Raw genomic sequence first — 20,776 nt, forward strand, 5'->3', positions numbered from 1 at the left:
CAATGTCAACTGCATGTTCATGCAAAGCAATATGACAATGATGAAACATGTCATAATAAACGGAACGGTGGTAAGTTGCATGGCAATATATCTCGGAATGGCTATGGAAATGCCGTAATAGGTAGGTATGGTGGCTGTTTTGAGGAAGGTATATGGTGGGTGTATGATACCGACGAAAGGTGCGCGGTATTAGAGAGGCTAGCAATGGTGGAAGGGTGAGAGTGCATATAATCCATGGACTCAACATTAGTCATAAAGAACTCACATACTTATTGCAAAAATCTATTAGTTATCGAAACGAAGTACTACGCGCATGCTCCTAGGGGGATAGATTGGTAGGAAAAGACCATCGCTCGTCCCCGACCGCCACTCATAAGGAAGACAATCAATAAATAAATCATGCACCGACTTCATCACATAACGGTTCACCATATGTGCATGCTACGGGAATCACAAACTTTAGAATAAGTATTTCTTAAATTCACAACTACTCAACTAGCATGAATCTAATATCACCATCTTCATATCTAAAAATAATTATCAAGTATCAAACTTCTCATAGTATTCGATGCGCTTTATATGATAGTTTTTATTATACCTATCTTGGATGTTCATCATATTAGGACTAATTTTATAGCCAAAGCAAACTACCATGCTGTTCTAAAAGACTCTCAAAATAATATAAGTGAAGCATGAGAGATCAATTATTTCTATAAAATAAAACCACCATCGTTCTCTAAAAAGATATAAGTGAAGCACTAGAGCAAAATTATCTAGCTCAAAAGATATAAGTGAAGCACATAGAGTATTCTAATAAATTCTGATTCATGTGTGTCTCTCCCAAAAGGTGTGTATAGCAAGGATGATTGTGGTAAACTAAAAATCAAAGACTCAAATCATACAAGACGCTCCAAGCAAAACAAATATCATGTGGTGAATAAAAATATAGCCTCAAGTAAAGTTACCGATAGACGAAGACGAAAGAGGGGATGCCTTTCGGGGCATCCCCAAGCTTAGGCTTTAGGTTGTCCTTGAATTTTACCTTGGGGTGCCTTGGGCATACCCAATCTTAGGCTCTTGCCACTCCTTATTCCATAATCCATGAAATCTTTACCCAAAACTTGAAAACTTCACAACACAAAACTCAACAGAAAATCTCATGAGCTCCGTTAGTATAAGAAAACAAATCACCACCATAAGGTACTGTAATGAACTCATTCTTTATTTATATCGGTGTTAAACCTACTGTATTCCAACTTCTCTATGGTTCATACCCCCCGATACCAGCCATAGATTCATCAAAATAAGCAAACAACACACGAAAAACAGAATCTGTCAAAAACAGAACAGTCTGTAGTAATCTGGATCAAACGTATACTTCTGTTACTCCAAAAATTCTGAAATAAATTGGTGGACGTGCGGAATTTGTCTATTAATCATCGGCAAAAAGAATTGGTACTTTATCACGTTCTGGTGAATTTTAACAATTAGTTTTGTGAGCGCAAAATTTCTGTCTTTTTTCAGCAAGATCAAACAACTATCACCCAAGAAGATCCTATTGGTTATACTTGGCACAAACACTAATTAAAACATGAAAACACATCTTAACAGAAGCTATATGAATTATTTATTACTAAACAAAACCAAAAAGCAAGAAGCAAAAATAAAATTGGGTTGCCTCCCAACAAGCGCTATCGTTTAACGCCCCAAGCTAGGCATTGAGATTTCGATGCTGCTCACACGAAAGACAAGAATTGAAGCACAAAGAGAGCATCATGAAACACGTGACAAACACATCTAAGTCTAACATACTTCCTATGCATAGGCATTTTATAGGAAAACAAATTAGCAAGACAAGCAAGATCTAGCATATGCAAGGAAGAAGAAAGAAACAATAGCAATCTCAACATAACGAGAGGAAATTTAGTGACATGAAAATTTCTACAACCATATTTTACTCTCTCATAATAATTACATGTAGGATCATAAGCAAATTCAACAATATAGCTATCAAAAAACATATTCTTAACACGATCCACATGTATGCAAAGTTGACACTCTTCCAAAATAGTGGGATTAACATTAACTAAAGTCATGACCTCTCGAAACCCACTTTTATCAAAAACTTCATAAGAGTGAACATTCTCCAAATATGTGGGATCTAAAGTTGACACTCTTCCTAACCCACTTTCAATATTATTGCAAACATTATTATCAATCTCATATTCATCATGAGGCTAAAATAAAGTTTCAAAATCATAAGAAGAATCACCCCAATCATGATCATTGCAATAAATAGTAGTCATAGCAAAACTAGCATCCCCAAGCTTGAGGTTTTGCATATCATTAACACAATTGACATTAAGAAAATTTATAATAACATCATTGCAATCATGCTTTTCATCGAAGGAACTATCAAGTATGGGTGCAATAGCAACGATCTCTTGTTTAACATAAGGAACTATAGCAATTCATCTTCATAAATATTGGCATCATGGCCACAAGAATAGCAAGCATCATGTTCATCAAGGGATATTTCAATCAAATCATCAGAATCATAATTATCTATAGATTCATGCATATCATTATTTTCTTCATAAGAAACGGTCATTCTTTCAATAAATTCTTTGACATAGACATTATGAGCATAGTTTTCATAGCAATATTTAAGTATGTCAAAAATTTCAGATTGTAGAGAGTAATATCATACTTTTCAATCAAAGAAGCAACTTCATAAGCACCCTTAAAAGCAACAGATTCTTCAATTTGTTCGATATCGTAGTAACTATAAACACCCTTTGCATAAGAAGATTTCATTATCGTTAAACTCACATAGGTAGGGGAGGTGTTTTTTAGGGTTCTTAGAGCAACAAGTAAAATCATAAATTTCACAAAGATTCCAAGCATAACATAGCAATCTATTTATTTGATCCCATAAGAGTCTCCCTTTTTCAGACAAATGGTGACGCACAAAATGAGCATGCTCATCTAAAGATTTCCCATCAACTAGGCTAGTTGGGGTTTCAGCATGAGCGCATAAGGATCGAAGATGATCCAAGTAGAACACTTTAAGCGGATCCATATCAATAGATTTTTAGCAAGAAAAGATGCAAGCAAATAGAAGGCACATGGAAACACAAACAAAAAGACATACGGGAAGAAGGCGAAGAAAATGGCAAGGGTGAAGTGGGGGAGAGGAAAACGAGAGGCAAATGGCAAATAATGTAATGCGAGGATAAGAGTTTGTGATGGGTACTTGGTAGTCTTCACTTGGCGTAAGTCTCCCCGGCAACGGCGCCAGAAATCGCACATTGGCGGGAGATCAAATCTTGACTTGACTTGGTGTAAGCCTCCTCGACAACGGCGCCAGAAATCCTTCTTGCTACCTCTTGAGCACTGCGTTGGTTTTCCCTTGAAGAGGAAAGGGTGCTGCAGCAAAGTAGCATAAGTATTTCCCTCAGTTTTGAGAACCAAGGTATCAATCCAGTAGGAGGTTACGCACAAGTCGCCTCGTACCTACACAAACAAATAAGAACCTTGCAAACAACGCGATAAAGGGGTTGTCAATCCCTTCACGGCCACTTGCAAAAGTGAGATCTGATAGAGATAATAAGATAAATATTTTTGGTATTTTTATGATATAGATTGGAAAGTAAAGATTGCAAAATAAAAGACGGAAGGAATAGTAAATTGATAGGAAAATAATATAATGAAAGATAGACCCGGGGGGCATAGGTTTCACTAGTGGCTTCTCTCAAGATAGCATAATTTACGGTGGGTGAACAAATTACTGTCAAGCAATTGATAGAAAAGCGCATAGTTATGAGAATATCTAAGCATGATCATGTATATAGGTGTCACGTCCGCGACAAGTAGACCGAAACGATTCTGCATCTACTACTATTACTCCACACATCGACCGCTATCCAACATGCATCTAGAGTATTAAGTTCATAAGAACAGAGTAACACATTAGGCAAGATGACATGATATAGAGGGATAAACTCAAGCAATATGATATAAAACCCATCTTTTTATCCTCGATGGCAACAATACAATACGTGCCTTGCTGCCCCTGCTGTCACTGGGAAAGGACACCGCAAGATTGAACCCAAAGCTAAGCACTTCTCCCATTGCAAGAAAGATCAATCTAGTAGGCCAAACCAAACTGATAATTCGAAGAGACTTGCAAAGATAATTAAATCATGCATAAAAGAATTCAGAGAAGATTCAAATATTGTTCATAGATAATCTTGATCATAAACCCACAATTCATCGGATCTCGACAAACACACGCAAAAAGAATTACATCGAATAGATCTCCAAGAAGATCGAGGAGAACTTTGTATTGAGATCCAAATAGAGAGAAGAAGCCATCTAGCAAATAATTATGGACCCGAAGGTCTGTGGTAAACTACTCACACGTCATCGGAGAGGCTATGGTGTTGATGTAGAAGCCCTCCGTGATCGATCCCCCCTCCGGCGGAGCGCCGAGAAAGGCCCCAAGATGGAATCTCACGGGTACAGAAGGTTGTGGCGGTGGAAATAGGGTTTCGTGGTGCTCTCGGATGTTTCCAGGGTATATGAATATATATAGGCGAAAGAAGTAGGTCGGTGGAGCCACGTGGGGCCCATGAGGGTGGGGGCGCGCCTACCCTCCCTGGGCGCGCCCTCCTACCTTGTGGCCTCCTCGGTTCTTTCTTGACCTCCACTCCAAGTCTCCTGGATTGTGTTTGTTCCAAAAATAACTCTCCCGAAGGTTTCATTCCGTTTGGACTCCGTTTGATATTCCTTTTATGCGAAACATTGGAATAGGCAAAAAACAGCAATTTGCACTGGGCCTTCGGTTAATAGGTTAGTCCCAAAATAATATAAAAGTGCATAATAAAGCCCATTAAACATCCAAAACAGATAATATAATAGCATGGAACAATAATAATTTATAGATATGTTGGAGACGTATCAAGGGTTTGTGCTTGTGCTCGACAAGAATTGTTAGAAACAATTGTGATACTATTTTTTGAGGGAAGATGACGGCATGGAGATTAGTCACTATATGCAAAAGGAGCACCTACTTTGTTTTGTTATTAGTATTACCAACACTAAACTGCATGCATGGGAACTGAGAGTTTGAGACAGGCTTGCAGTAAGCTGTAAGCCGCGACCATACAATTTCAGTATCTATTCGTGTGTCCGTGCAGGAGAACGGAGAACACCTCCAACACAATAGCCATGGGTGCCTGACCCGGATTTCACATATTCGTCGGTGTCATACAAAGGAAGCCTCGACCGGATCACATCACAAGTTTTGAAGACAAACAGTCCAATGTCGCCTCCACCGACTTCGCCGTCGCCTCCGCCAACTTTGCGGGAAGACCATCCACTATTGTCTCTGTGGACTTTGGTGCAAGACCATCTGCCGTTACCTCCGCCGACTTTGCCGGAAGACCATCTACTATCGTCTCCGCCTACTTCACCGCAGGTATCTTTTTTTGTTTGCAAATTATGATGCAACTATTTTGAGTTACAACCAGAGCTTACTGATGGTTATAGGATGAAAAAACATGCATATAAGTTGCACGATTTTGAATAGCAATTTCAATGTATATGTTCTCGTGCACTTGTGCTGATGAACTCACTCACTCACATGGACTGTGGTTAATTAGAAGAGACAGTCACATGTGAGGATGAAAGCTTGGATCAGCTCCTGTAGTCGCTATCTTTCATTTACAACCGAGTTTTCTTATGGTTATAGGATAGAAACTTTGTATTATTTTGCCATCTTCTTTCCATTGTGTGAAACTAGCTACAGCAAGTAGCAATTTAAATTGGTGCGAGCAAGTATCTATTCTTGAATGTCCAGCTAAAGATTTTTCAGTTGAAAACATCAACCAAGATACAACAGATCCTCATGGTCAGCAATCTTACCGTTATAAAGTTTCAGTCATCCTTTTAGATAATTTTGTTTTAGTTCTCAATGTAACTCCCCAGCTAATAAGGCCTGAGCTCGTTAACTTTCCAATTTCAGATACTGTTGTCATCAAGATAGTAGTGGATGCTGCAATTGATAATTACTTGTTCTTTGAGATGGTGGCTCCTGAAAATGATTCAGGACATCCTTGTGATTTTGAAGACGAAGAAGAAGGAGAGTTCTCTTACTTGCTGGTTATACTATTACTAATTGCTTCTGCATTGAGTATCATCTGTAAAAGGTGCCCTAGTCCCTTTGACTGTTTTGTATGCACTGATATGTTTGACATGCTTCAAAAAAATACAAGAAACGAACTAAGTGGTCAAGGGCAGAAAGTAAAACTTACTGTAACTTAGCTACCAATGTGACATACTACTGGTTAGGTTTTCCCACTCACCATTAATATGCTGATGGAGTTCTCCAATTCTGGAACAAATTCACCGTGCATTGAATGGATCATTCAATTGTGCAGTGCAAATGGTGTGTCCTCCATTAGTTAGAGGATCTGAGCATCGGGATAGATCAGGATGGGTTTCATATGTGAATGTTTGCTTAATGGATGCTCCAAGTTTCCTCTAATCAGCAACCTATGGGATACAGGCCTCTGTTTGCTCTTGGTACTCCTGATGCAGGAGCAACACTTCCAGTTTGATTGCCCGAGGGAAGGATCTCGCTCCAATTGCTTAAGGTTATGACATGATTTTTTTGCGTTGAACGGTAGTACATGGGCTTAACCGTGTCCAGAACTAAACTTTAGTATTAGGGACAACAAAATTATCTAAAAATACCATATAAATGGTCAAAGAATGCCAAACAGTTAAGAAAAACTGTAAAGAAATGCGAACCAAAAGGAAGGGGCAAATTGTTTTCTAATGTGAGAAGTCCGATTGAACTCTGTAGTGGTTATCTTATTTCTGTTGGCTCTATGCTAACCTTCTTATATATGCAAGTTACTCTGAAGAAGCAAGATAAACAAGGTGATGTATCATGAAAATAGGGTCTACGTAGCATAATCTAATTTGTGTATCTTTTCTCCTACATTCATTTCTTTACTTTGGTCCACAAGTTTCCCGAGATCTTCTATTTGAAACAACCAACCTGCTCTCTTTTCTATAATTCATGGCCCAGTTTGGTTCGGCTGTGGATTTCTAAAAGCAGTTGTGAAAAATCTGCTGTGGAAAAAATGTAGGTCATTTGGCAAACCAGCTGATACAGCTTTTTCAGATTTTGGCCCGCAGCGGAATCAGATTTTGGAAAGCACGTCCTGGGCTACTTCCGCTTTTGGTTCAAATTTTGGCAGCGGATTTCTGGAATCGGATTCTGCTGGGTTCTCCCTTTGGTTCATATGCCGCTGCGCGGCAGCGGAATCCGTCGATAAAAGCTGAACCAAACAGGGCCTATAAGCCGTATAATTGTACTTATTTTTAATATATGTTGAAGCATTTGGTACCAACAGATTTTTCCGCAACTAACAATGTGCACATTTGTCATGGTTGGATTTTGTTTAATATTGAAAACCTAAGATTAGAGCTATATACCGGGAGTCATGGTCAGAAGTTGAATGATAAGGGATGAAATAATTGATTTTGGGTCATAAATCAAATCAAATGTGATGATTTTTTTCTTCCGTGGCAACGTACGGGCTTTTTTGCTAGTTCACATATATAATGTCTTGCAACAAGATGGCATTGCATAATTCACATATATGGTAATTAGACATTAAACATGTGGCATTCACACAAAGCATGTCTAAACTAAGCAAATGACATAGCAATGCAAGATACCATACGCACGATATGAGCAACATAACCCTGCCAAGTTAGAGCATGCACCTTGGGGGGGGGATAGGACTGGTCATCTATCTCTGAATCCTCCTCTGAGGAGCTATCCGTAACCAGAAAGACATGCGCTTCGTCAGATAACATTGTCTGCTCTGAAGACCTTGTTTGCATTCTAGATTTTTTCATGACCGTGCTGAATGGCTGATTCACATGAAGAGTAATTGAATGTACTAAAATTTCTGAAAAATTTAATACATAATAAAAAATGATGGCATGATATAATTCACATATAAGATGTCTGGCTAACCAGGGTGGCATTGCAAAATTCACATATGTGATGCCTGGCTAAACAAGATGGCATTGCATGATTCACATATACGATAAAGAAACTAAACATATGGCATTCACACAAAGCATGTCTAAACTAAGCAGATGACATATTTGATGTATAAAGTAAGCAATGCAAGGCACCATATGCATGATATTACCAACATCAGCATGCCAAGTTAGAGCGAAGACCTCAGGGGGTAAATAGGAGTGGTCTTCTCCTTCTGAATCCCCCTCAGAACAGTTATCTTCCTCTTGACTACAATCCGAAATCGATGGAGGGTGGCTGCCTTTGCGCTCACCATGGAGCGACGTTTGCATGAAATTTTATTGCCACGCAAGGCTTGTCTCTTTTGCTCTACATGTTCAGTTCCATTGTGTACAATAACTGACATGCATAGGAATAAAACGTAGTGAGATTATGTAAGGAGTGCATGCACAAATCCAGAGTGACGGTAGCAAACTGTGGATAGACCCAAAACCAATGATAGCGGGCAGATAATAGCTTTAGTTAAAAAATACAGATAATGGCTCCTTTAATGTTTGTTTGCACCCAACATGGAAATCATAGCAGACACCCAAGATTAACCAGATAGTAGACAGATAGTACTGATTGTTGCCCCAATATGTACCCCACAACCATTTAAAAACTCAAGTTTCAACATTAGTTTGGACCTGACTCGGAGTCTAATAGGTGAACACGACGATAAAGTAGCATGTCATCATATTAAGCGATGCATAACGTAAGCAGACACGGAAGAGTGCGACCTATCTTGCGGACCCGTGTAGTCCTCAAGGTCATCTGCTCAGTTGATGATGGTAATGCAGTTGTCGTGGCTGCCGGCGGTGGGGAAGATGTTCTGAGGTGGCGAAAGACAATTTGGAGAGCGGATCCCTGCTGTGGTGAACCCTTCCGTCGTTGGAGCAGCTGAGCTGGGGTGGAACACAACACAGTAGGAGCGGGACAAACCACACAAGGTTTTATTTGACACATATCTGTAACAGAAGTAATTGTGTAAGGGCTTGTTTGAATTTGAGGATTATAACAATGCAGGGATAGGAAATACATAGGAATAAGATAGGAATGCACGTGCAAAATAGAGAATTTAAAAACACAGGATTTCTGGCAATCTGGTGTTTGGTTCACGAGAATTGGAAGATCACAGGATGCAAAGAAGCATGGTGAGATTAAGTCAAACCACAAGAAAATGTACGGTTATAATGCTATTATGCTACTATCTCTTAGTCTTGTGCTTAATGAATAGGAATTTGAAAAGGAGGACAAGTGGATATTAAAATTCCTACGGTTTTTCATTCAAGGAGACACTAAAGGAACAAATCCTATAGTTTTGCTTTACTCCATTCCTTTGAACCAAATGCATGAATAGTAGTACCATAGGAAACTTTCCAATTCCTATGTTTTTCCTTCACTTTTCCTTTCAAGCACCGGCGATTCTAGTAGGCAGGCTTTGAAGGAAATATGCCCTAGAGGCAATAATAAAGTTGTTATTTATATTTCCTTATATCATGATAAATGTTTATTATTCATGCTAGAATTGTATTAACCGGAAACTTAGTACATGTGTGAATACATAGACAAACAGAGTGTCACTAGTATGCCTCTACTTGACTAGCTCGTAATCAAAGATGGTTAAGTTTCCTAGCCATGGACAAGAGTTGTCATTTGATGAACGGGATCACATCATTAGAGAATGATGTGATTGACTTGACCCATCCGTTAGCTTAGCACTATGATCGTTTAGTTTATTGCTATTGCTTTCTTCATAACTTATACATGTTCCTATGACTATGAGATTATGCAACTCCCGAATACCGGAGGAACACTTAGTGTGCTATCAAATGTCACAACATAACTGGGTGATTATAAAGATGCTCTACAGGTGTCTCCGATGGTGTTTGTTGAGTTGGCATAGATCGAGATTAGGATTTGTCACTCCGATTGTCGGAGAGGTATCTCTGGGCCCTCTCGGTAATGCACATCACTATAAGCCTTGCAAGCAATCTGACTTATGAGTTAGTTGCGGGATGATGCATTACGGAACGAGTAAAGAGACTTGGTGGTAACGAGATTGAACTAGGTATTGAGATACCGACGATCGAATCTCGGGCAAGTAACATACCGATGACAAAGGGAACAACGTATGTTGTTATGCGGTTTGACCGATAAAGATCTTCGTAGAATATGTAGGAACCAATATGAGCATCCAGGTTCCGCTATTGGTTATTGACCGGAAGTGAGTTGATACGTCTCCAATGTATCTATAATTTTTTATTGTTCCATGCTATTATATTATCTGTTTTGGATGTTCAATGGGCTTTATTATACACTTTTATATTATTTTTGGGACTAACCTATTAACCGGAGGCCCAGCCCAAATTGCTGTTTTTTGCCTATTTCAGTGTTTCGCAGAAAAAGGAATATCAAACGGAGTCCAAACAGAATGAAACCTTCGGGAGAGTTATTTTTTGAACAAACGTGATCCAGAGGACTTGGAGTGGACGTCAAGCAACCAATAACAAGGCCACGAGGCAGGGGGGGCACACCTACCCCCCGGGCACGCCCTCCACCCTCATGGGCCCCTCGTGGCTCCACCGACCTACTTCTTCCTCCTATATATACCTACGTACCCCAAAACCATCGAGGAGCACCACAAAAACCTAATTCCACCGCCGCAACCTTCTGTACCCGTGAGATCCCATCTTGGGGCCTTTTCCGGCGCTCCGCCGGAGGGGGCATTGATCACGGAGGGCTTGTACATCAACACCATAGCCTCTTCGATGATGTGTGAGTAGTTTACCTCAGACCTTCGGGTCCATAGTTATTAGCTAGATGGCTTCTTCTCTCTCTTTGGATCTCAATACAAAGTTCTCCTCGATTCTCTTGGAGATCTATTCGATGTAATCTTCTTTTGCGGTGTGTTTGTCAAGATCCGATGAATTGTGGGTTTATGATCAAGATTATCTATGAACAATATTTAATTCTTCTCTGAATTCTTTTATGTATGATTGGTTATCTTTGCAAGTCTCTTCGAATTATCAGTTTGGTTTGGCCTACTAGATTGATCTTTCTTGCAATGGGAGAAGTGCTTAGCTTTGGGTTCAATCTTGCGGTGCTCGATCCCAGTGACAGTAGGGGAAACAACACATATTGTATTGTAGCCATCGAGGATAAAAAGATGGGGTTTATATCATATTGCATGAGATTATCCCTCTACATCATGTCATCTTGCTTAAAGCGTTACTCCGTTCTTATGAACTTAATACTCTAGATGCATGCTGGATAGCGGTCGATGTGTGAGTAATAGTAGTAGATGCAGGCAGGAGTTGGTCTACTTGTCATGGTCGTGATGCCTATATACATGATCATACCTAGATATTCTCATAACTATGCTCAATTCTATCAATTGCTCGACAGTAATTTTTTCACCCACCGTAATACTTATGCTATCTTGAGAGAAGCCACTAGTGAAACCTATGGCCCCCGGGTCTATTCTCTATCATATTAATCTCCCATTATTTCTATCACCGTTTATTTTGCGATCTTTACTTTTAATCTTTATCGTAAAAATACCAAAAATATTATCTTATCATCTCTATCAGATCTCACTTTTGCAAGTGGCCATGAAGGGATTGACAACCCCTTTATCGCGTTGGTTGCAAGGTTCTTATTTGTTTGTGTAGGTACAAGGGACTTGAGCGTGGCCTCCTACTGGATTGATATCTTGGTTCTAAAAAACTGAGGGAAATACTTACGCTACTTTGCTGCATCACCCTTTCCTCTTCAAGGGAAAACCAACGCAGTGCTCAAGAGGTAGCAAGAAGGATTTCTGGCGCCATTGCCGGGGAGTCTACGCACAAGTCAAGACATGCCAAGTACCCATCACAAACTCTTATCCCTCGCTTTACATTATTTGCCATTTGCCTCTCATTTTCCTCTCCCCCACTTCACCCTTGCCGTTTTATTCGTCCCTCTTTTCCGTTCGCCTTTTTCTCGTTAGACCTTTTGTTTGCTTGTGTTGCCATGTGCCTTCTATATGCTTGCATCTTCACTTGCTGAAAATCTATTGTTATGGATCCTAATCCTCTTGCTAATCTTTTTAAAAGATCCAATTATGACGAACCTATTGCTCGTGAGTTTTGTGCACTAGATTATCTTTATGAGGTTTTGCTTGAAATTCGTGAATCTGAAAATTGTGATGAAGTGTTGAAAGAAGAAACTTATGAAGTGATTCATGATAGTTCCTTCGATGAAAAGCATGATTGCAATGATGTTATTATAAATTCTCTTGTTGTCAATTGTGCAAATAATATGCAAAACCCTAAGCTTGGGGATGCTAGTTTTGCTATTTCTACTACTTGCTGCAATGATCATGATTGGGGCGATTCTTCTTATGATCTTGAAAATTTATTTAAGCCTCATGATGAATATGAGATTGATAATATTGTTTGCAATAATATTGAAAGTGGGTTTGGAAGAGTGTCAACTTTAGATCCCACATATTTGGAGAATGTTCAATCTTATGAAGTTTTTGATAAGAGTGGGTTTGGAGAGGTCATGACTTTAGTTAATGTTAATCCCACTATTTTGAAAGAGTGTCAACATTGCATACATGTGGATCGTGTTAAGAATATGTTTTGTGATAGCTATATTGTTGAAATTGTTTATGATCCTACAGGTAATTATTATGAGAGAGGAAAATATGGTTGTACTCCCTCTGTAAACTAATATAAGAGTGTTTAGATTACTAAAATAGTGATCTAAACGCTCTTATATTAGTTTACGGAGGGAGTAGAAATTTTCATGTTACTAAATTACCTCTCGTTATGTTGAGATTGCTATTGTTTCTTTCCGCTTCCTTGCATATGCTAGTTTTTGCTTTCCTTGATAATTTGTTTGCCTATAAGATGCCTATGCATAGGAAGTATGTTAGACTTAGATGTGTTTGTCACGTGTTTTATGATGCTCTTTTTGTGCTTTAATTCTTATCTTTTTATGTGAGCATCACTAAATCTCAATGCCTAGCTAAAAAGGCTTTAAAGAAAAGCGCTTGTTGGGAGACAAGCCAATATTTATCCTTGCTATTTAGGAATAAATCTTTGATCTAGCCTCTGGTTATATGTGCTTTTATGTTTTAGTTAGTGTTGGTGCCAAGTTAAACCTATAGGATCTTCTTGGATGATAGTTGTTTGATCTTGCTGAAAATTTCAGAATTTTCTGTTCACGAAAACAATTGTTTAAAATCACCAGAACGTGATAAAATACTGATTCTAATCGCAGTAGATCAATAAAAAAATTATATAGGTCGTCCTATTTTGGTAGAATTTTTGGGGTTCCAGAAGTTTGCGTTAGTTACAGATTACTATAGACTGTTCTGTTCTGACAGATTCTGTTTTTCGCGTGTTGTTTGCTTATTTTGATGAATCTATGGCTAGTAAAAGAGTTTATAAACCGTAGAGAAGTTGGAATACAGTAGGTTTAACACCAATATAAATAAATAATGAGTTCATTACAGTACCTTGAATTGGTGTTTTGTTTTCTTTCGCTAACGGAGCTCACGAGATTTTCTGTTAAGTTTTGTGTTGTGAAGTTTTCAAGTTTTGGGTAAAGATTTGATGGATTATGGAACAAGGATTGGAAAGAGCCTAAGCTTGGGGATGCCCAAGGCACCCCAAGGTAAAATTCAAGGACAGCCAAAAGCCTAATCTTGGGGATGCCCCGGAAGGCATCCCCTCCTTCGTCTTCGTCTATCGGTAACTTTACTTGGGGCTATATTTTTATTCACCATATGATATGTGTTTTGCTTGGAGTATCTTGTATTATTTGAGTCTTTGATTTTTAGTTTATCACAATCATCCTCGCTGTACACACCTTTTGAGAGAGACACACATGATTCGGAATTTGTTAGAATACTCTATGTGCTTCACTTATATCTTTTGAGCTACATAGTTTTTGCTCTAGTGCTTCACTTATATCTTTTAGAGCACGGTGTTGGTTTTATTTTATAGAAATTATTGATCTCTCATGCTTCACTTATATTATTTTGAGAGTCTTAAACAGCATGGTAATTTGCTTTAATTGTGAAATTAATCCGAATGTGATAGGCATCTAAGATGAGCATAATAAAAACTTCCATATTGAGTTCATTGAATATCATGAGAAGTTTGATACTTGATAAGTGTTTTGAGATATAAAGGTGGTAATATTAGAGTGTGCTAATTGAGTAATTGTGAAATTGAGAAATACTTGTGTTAAGGTTGGCAAGTCCCGTAGCATGCACGTATGGTTAAAGTTGTGTTACAATTTTGACACATAAGGTGTTCTTTTATTGCTTTCCTTATGAGTGGCGGTCGGGGACGAGCGATGGTCTTTTCATACCAATCTATCCCTCTAGGGGCATGCGTAGTAGTACTTTGCTTCGAGGGCTAATAAACTTTTGCAATAAGTACATGAGTTCTTTATGACTAATGTGAGTCCATGGATTATACGCACTCTCAAACCTTCCACAATTTTCTAGCCTCTACGGTACCGTTGACGGCGTTCTGGGAACGGGGATCCCCAGACTTGCCTGCCTGCGGCCCATGGTGTGGCTGTGCTAGTAGGCCTGTACGGCCCATCTTCATCAACAAGGCTTTCAAGACCCTCGCGAGGGACCAAGCCTCGCGAGGCGGACGACGCAAGACCTCCTCAGGAGCTGCCTCCCCAGGCAGGCTCACGAGGAGCGGAGATATCAAGGCGGGGCGAACCTCGCGAGGCTCCTGTGACATGAGCCATGACGATCGACACCAGCCGGGCGCCAGCGCGCACAGTGTCCTTGTTTTCTCTTTGGTGCTAAGGAAGCAGGCGCATGCGCGGAGTACCGAGGCATCAGGCAAAGGTTTCTATATCGGTGCAACGATACCAAGACCAGCGGGATGGCAAGACGGAGGTCACCATGGAGCCCAAGACGGCGTCACCACCAGAGCCTTTTGCAGGCGAAGACCGCTTTTGTCGGGATAGCTTGTACTAGCTGTCCCCTTTCAAATTCGCCCGCCGTTGTTGGCTCCCTTCCCGCTCAATATTTGGGGAGAGGACCAGGGCCTATATAAGTAGAGCTAGGTACCACAGTAGGGACATCTCATCCGGTCTGGAGCCGACCCACGCTCGCACAAGAACACCTCAACCTCAGGAGGCTGTTCTTCCCCTTGTACTGTTCATCATCAGTCCAAGAGGGAATCCACCCCCACACACTGGAGTAGGGTATTACACCACATCGGTGGCCCGAACCAGTATAAACCCCGTGCCTCTCTGTGTTGTGAGTTCGTCGAGTTCGTCCGTGAGATCTTAGCGAGCTAGCGCGTGGATCGGTAGGGGGGAAAGAACTTCGCGCGCACCCCAGAGTTCGAACCTTAAGGGTTTTGCCAGAACCCAAGATCCGACATTTGGCGCGCCAGGTAGGGGTGCGCCGTAGCTTCTCTCCATCGGCCTACGCCCCGCGCCGCCACACTTCGCCCCCATGGCGGGTGCCCCACCATCCGCTCCTGCGGCCGGTGTCGACGACGGGGCCAGGGGGCTCCGAGCCCTGGCCCCCGCCCTGCGACGGGTGCGATGGCCACCCAAGTTCAGGCCGGAGATGCCGCCGCGCTACGACGGCACGGCAGACCCGACGCCGTTCCAACTGGCGTACGAGGAGGCCGTCCTCGAGGCCGGGGGCGACGACAAGGTCATGGCCAACTGGTTCCCCATGGCCCTCGCCGGCGAGCCACGCGCCTGGCTGCTCAACCTCCCTGGATCCGCGGTGGCGTTCTGGGGGGAACTCCGCGACCTCTTCACTGCTCGCTACGCGGTGCCGGCGCACCACGCAGTCGCAGCCCTGCTGGGCGGCTCTCAAGCACCGCCTTCAGATCGCCACGTCAAGCCGTTCCTCCGCCAGGTTGGGCTGCGCCAGAGGCCGACCTCACCTTCAGCTCAGAAGACCACCCCAACTCCACCGCCGGCTTGGGCATGCTCCCAATGCTCTGCACGCCCACCATCTGCAATGTGGCTGTTACCAAGACCCTCATCGACGGCGGTGCCGGCCTCAACTTGCGCTCCGTGGAGGCCTTCAGCCTTCTTCACGTGCCGCTCGAGCAGTTAGTCTCAGCAAGCCCTTCTTGAGAGTTGGTGGCGGCGCTGCCCACTCTCTGGGACAGATCCGTCTCCCAGTCACCTTCGGCACACGCAACAACTACCGCACCGAGCTGGTTGACTTCGACATCGCCCGCATCGGCCTCCCGTACAACGCCATCCTCGGGTACGCGGCTCTCGCCCAGTTCATGGCGGCGACTCACCCAGCCCACAACCTCATGAAGATGCCTGGGAGCAAGGGCATCCTCACCATCAAGGGGGACACCAAGGAGGCCATAACGGCACTCAAGCTTGCCTTCAAGACCGCAGCAGAGGCGCAGCCCGCCGGCGCCGGTACCCCCGAAGCCAAGGAGGCCGCGCCTACCAAGAAGAAGAAGCTGTTCACCCAAGACAAGGCGGAAACCAAGCAGGTGCCAGTCAATGAGGACGGACCCTCAGGGGCCACCTTCACCATAGGTGCCGGCCTCGGTTCCGTCCAAGAAGAGGCGCTGGTGAGGTTCTTGCGCGCAAACAAGGATATATTCGCATGGGAGACCAATCAGCTGGTGGGGGTTCCGAGAGAGGTGATTCAACATCACTTAAGGGTGTGCCCCAACATGCGCCCTGTCAAGCAACGAGCAAGGCGGCAATCCACGGAGAAGCAGGCCTTCATCGTCCGAGAGACCCGCAAGCTGGAGGCGGCGGGTGCCATTCTCGAGGTTCGGTATCCCACATGGCTGGCAAACCCAGTCGTAGTGCCGAAGAAAGGCGGGAAGGAACAGATGTGTGTCGACTTCACCAACCTTAACAAAGCCCACCCCAAGATCTGTTCCCGCTCTCGCGCATCGACCAGATCGTCGACTCCACCGCTGAGTGCGACTTGCTGTGTTTCCTGGATGCGTTCTCAGGATATCACCAGATCAAGATGGCGTGGAAGATGTGGAGAAGACAGCCTTCCTAACCCTGTGTGGGGTGTACTGCTACACCTGCATGCCCTTCGGGCTGCGCAATGCAGGCACGACCTTTCAGCGACTGATGCATCGCCTTGGGGCGGCAGCTCGGGAGAAACACAGAGGCCTACGTCGACGACATAGTGGTAAAGTCTCGGGAGGCGAGAACCTTGATTCAAGACTTGGAGGAGACCTTCGAGAGCCTGCGCCAGGTGAACTTGCGGCTTAACCCGGAGAAGTGTGTGTTCGGTGTCCCTTTTGGCAAGCTGCTGGGATTCCTCGTGTCCCACAGAGGGATCGAGGCGAACCCGGAGAAGATCAAGGCCATCGAGGACATGAGCCCACCATAGACCCTCAAAGAGATACAGAAGCTGGCGGGACGAGTGACTGCATTGGGGCGTTTCATCTCCAAGCTGGGAGAGCGCGCCTTACCCTTCTTCAAGCTCATGAAGAAGAAGGGCCCATTCGAGTGGACCCCGGAGGCCGACCGAGCCTTCCAAGACCTCAAGAAGTACCTGACCAGCCCTCCGGTGATGGTGGCACCATGACCTCTCGAGCCCCTAGTGCTCTACCTTGCCGCCACCCCGTACTCCGCCAGCGCAGCACTGGTGGCGGTTCGGGAGGAGCACCAAGCCAAGGGCGCATTGCGCCAAGCTATAGCTGCAGTAATGCAGGGTCAAGAAGGCGCTGCAAAAGCCTTGGCAGCAAAAGACCAAGCTCGGCAAGACGACATTGCCAAAATTCCCGAAAGCAGTCAGGCCTCAGGAGCCCATCCACCTCAGGAGACGCCCCAATCTCCGCAAGACCCGAGCCTCAACAGCGCGCCAGCCCTCGTCGAGCACCCGGTGTACTTTGTCAGCACCGTGTTGCGGGACGCTAGGGCACGATACCCCATGCCTCAAAAGCTCCTGCTCGCGCTCTTGGTGGCCTCACGCAAGCTGCGGCACTACTTCTAGGGACACCCTATCAAGGTCGTCTCGGCCTACCCATTAGAGAGAGTGCTCAGGAGCCCCAACTCAGCTGGAAGGGTCGCTGAGTGGAACATTGAGCTGCAAGCATTCCAGTTGGAGTTCAGCACTACCAGGGTCATCAAGGGGGTCGCGCTCGTTGATTTTGTGGCGGAATGGACGGATGCCCCGACACTCGAAGAAGGCGAAGACCGATCCACCTCACCAGGAAGCGAGGCACCGGACGGTTGGGTCATGTACTTCGATGGCACCTTCGCGCACCAGGGCGCAGGGGCCGGAGCAGTACTAATCTCGCCCACTCAGGATAAGCTCTACTACGCCGTGCAACTCTGCTTCCAGCATGGCGAGAAGGCCTCCAACAACATCGCAGAATACGAAGGCCTCATAGTTGGCCTGAAGGCCGCGATAGCTCTGGGGGTGAAGCGCCTTACCGTTAGAGGCGACTCGCAGCTTGTCGTCAACTTCTCCAACAAAGTATACGAGCCGAAGGACGAGCATATGGAGGCATACCTCGCGGAGGTGCGCAAGATGGAGAAGCAGTTCTTGGGCCTGGAGCTACAGCACGTGCCCCGGGGCACCAACAAGGAAGCCGACGACATCGCCAGGAGAGCATCCAAGTGGCAGCCGCAAGAGCTCGGTGTCTTTGAGGAACGGCTCTTCAAGCCATCAGCGACACCACCACTTTCAAGCATGGCTCAGCCTCGGGAGGAGCTTCCATAGCCACCTGCCACGGGAGCCCCAGCCTGTGGCCCGACCTCAGGAGCTCGCCTGCTCTTGGCGCTCGAGCCCCAGAAGGAATGCTGGACCAAGGAATTCAAGGAGTACCTGATGCAAGGGACGCTGCCGGAGAAGGAAGAGGACGCAGAGTGCGTGGCCCGGCAGGCCATGGCATACTTTATCCAAGACGGTGAGTTGTACAGGAAGCGACCGAACGATGTTACGCTGCGCTGCATCTCCAGTGACCAAGGAAAGGAGTTGCTGGTTGACATACACGGTGGGGACTGCGGACACCACTCGTCGTCACGGACTCTTGCCGGCAAGGTGTTCCGCAGTGGATTCTACTGGCCCACGGCGCTCAACGACGCGGCCGAGTTGGTGAAGTCCTGCGAGGCTTGCCAGTTCCACGCCAAGCAAATTCATCAGCCGACTCAGGGCCTCTAGACCATCCCGCTCACGTGGCCGTTCGCAGTCTGGGGGCTGGACATCTTGGGCCCGTTCCCTCGAGCGCCAGGGGGCTACCGCTACCTCTACGTCGCCATCGACAAGTTCACCAAGTGGGCCGAAGTGGAAGCCGTCTGTACCATCCCAGCCGGCTCTGCTGTCAAGTTCATCAAGGGCCTCGTGAGCCGCTTCGGGGTCCCCAACCGCATCATCACAGATAACGGCTCGCAGTTTACTAGTAACCTCTTCAAAACCTACTGTGCTAACCTTGGAACGCAGATTTGCTACGCTTCGGTGGCGCACCCCAGGAGCAATGGTCAGGCCGAACGCGCCAACGCGGAGGTCCCGAGGGGCCTCAAGACCAGGACCTTCAAGAAGAAGCTCGAGGCCTGTGGCAGGGGCTGGCACGACGAGCTTCAGTCCGTGTTGTGGTCCATCCGCACCACCGCCACCAAGCCAACGTGCGAGACCCCATTCTTCCTTGTCTACGGAGCTGAAGCAGTCCTCCCTCACGAGGTCAAGCATCGCTCCGCATGGGTCCTGGCGTTCGACGAAACACAGCAGGATGCCACGCGGGGGATGGATCTCGTGCTGGGAGAGGAACATCGTTGCGAAGCTGCACTGAGGGCGGCAAGGTACCAGCAAGCGCTGCGGCGATACCACCGCCGCAACGTCCACTCCAGGACGCTCGAGGTGGGCGACCTCGTCCTGAGGCGGGTCCTCTCCAGGGAAGGGCTGCACAAGCTCTCGCCCATGTGGGAGGGCCCGTTCAGGGTCGTCCATGTCTCCAGGTCTGGCGCCGCGCGCCTGGAGACACAGGACGGGATACCCATCCAGAACGCCTGGAACATCCAGCACCTCCGGAAGTTCTACCCATGAAGCAAGGCCCAGAGCCTGTGAAGAAAGCCCCAAAGCCTGTGAAGAAGGCCCGGTGCTTGTGAAGAATCGCCGCCCGTGACACTCTCACGTAATAATGAGTGGGGCTGTACATGCCCCGGAGTCTCAGGAGCGCCGACCTCAGGCCCTGGGGCTCCCTCCCACGCCTAGTGGCAGCACTCAGCTCCGCGCTGGTGAGAAGACTTGAAGACTAGATTAGGTGCCGGACGCGGCTTTTCATTTGCTTTCCGTAGTTGGCTCGCTTTTTCTTAACCGAAGTTTGCTTTTAGTGTTCCTTGCTGATTCGATTCCCTCGCCTCTTACTGCATTTTCTGGCTCTGATTCGCTCGTGTTCTCTCTCTTGCATACCTCGCGAGGGGGCTAGGCAGGTGCCCTCGCGAGCATTTTTCTCCTCTCTGCCTTCTCACGAGCCACCCTCGTTCGAGCCCAAAAACGGGCGCATCTCTCCTAGTCCGTGCCCCTCGGGTACCATGATACAAAGCGCCAGGGCAAGGCTTGGGTGGACGGAAAATCTTCTAGCGCACCTCCTAACAAATTTTTGCAGTTCCTGAGCAAGCACAGACCACCAGGTCAGGATGGACACGAGGAAACAAACACCTCGTAAGGAAGAGGGCGTC

Source organism: Aegilops tauschii, chromosome 2, assembly GCF_002575655.3.
Source record: "Aegilops tauschii subsp. strangulata cultivar AL8/78 chromosome 2, Aet v6.0, whole genome shotgun sequence".
In the NCBI taxonomy this organism is placed as follows: Eukaryota; Viridiplantae; Streptophyta; class Magnoliopsida; order Poales; family Poaceae; genus Aegilops; species Aegilops tauschii.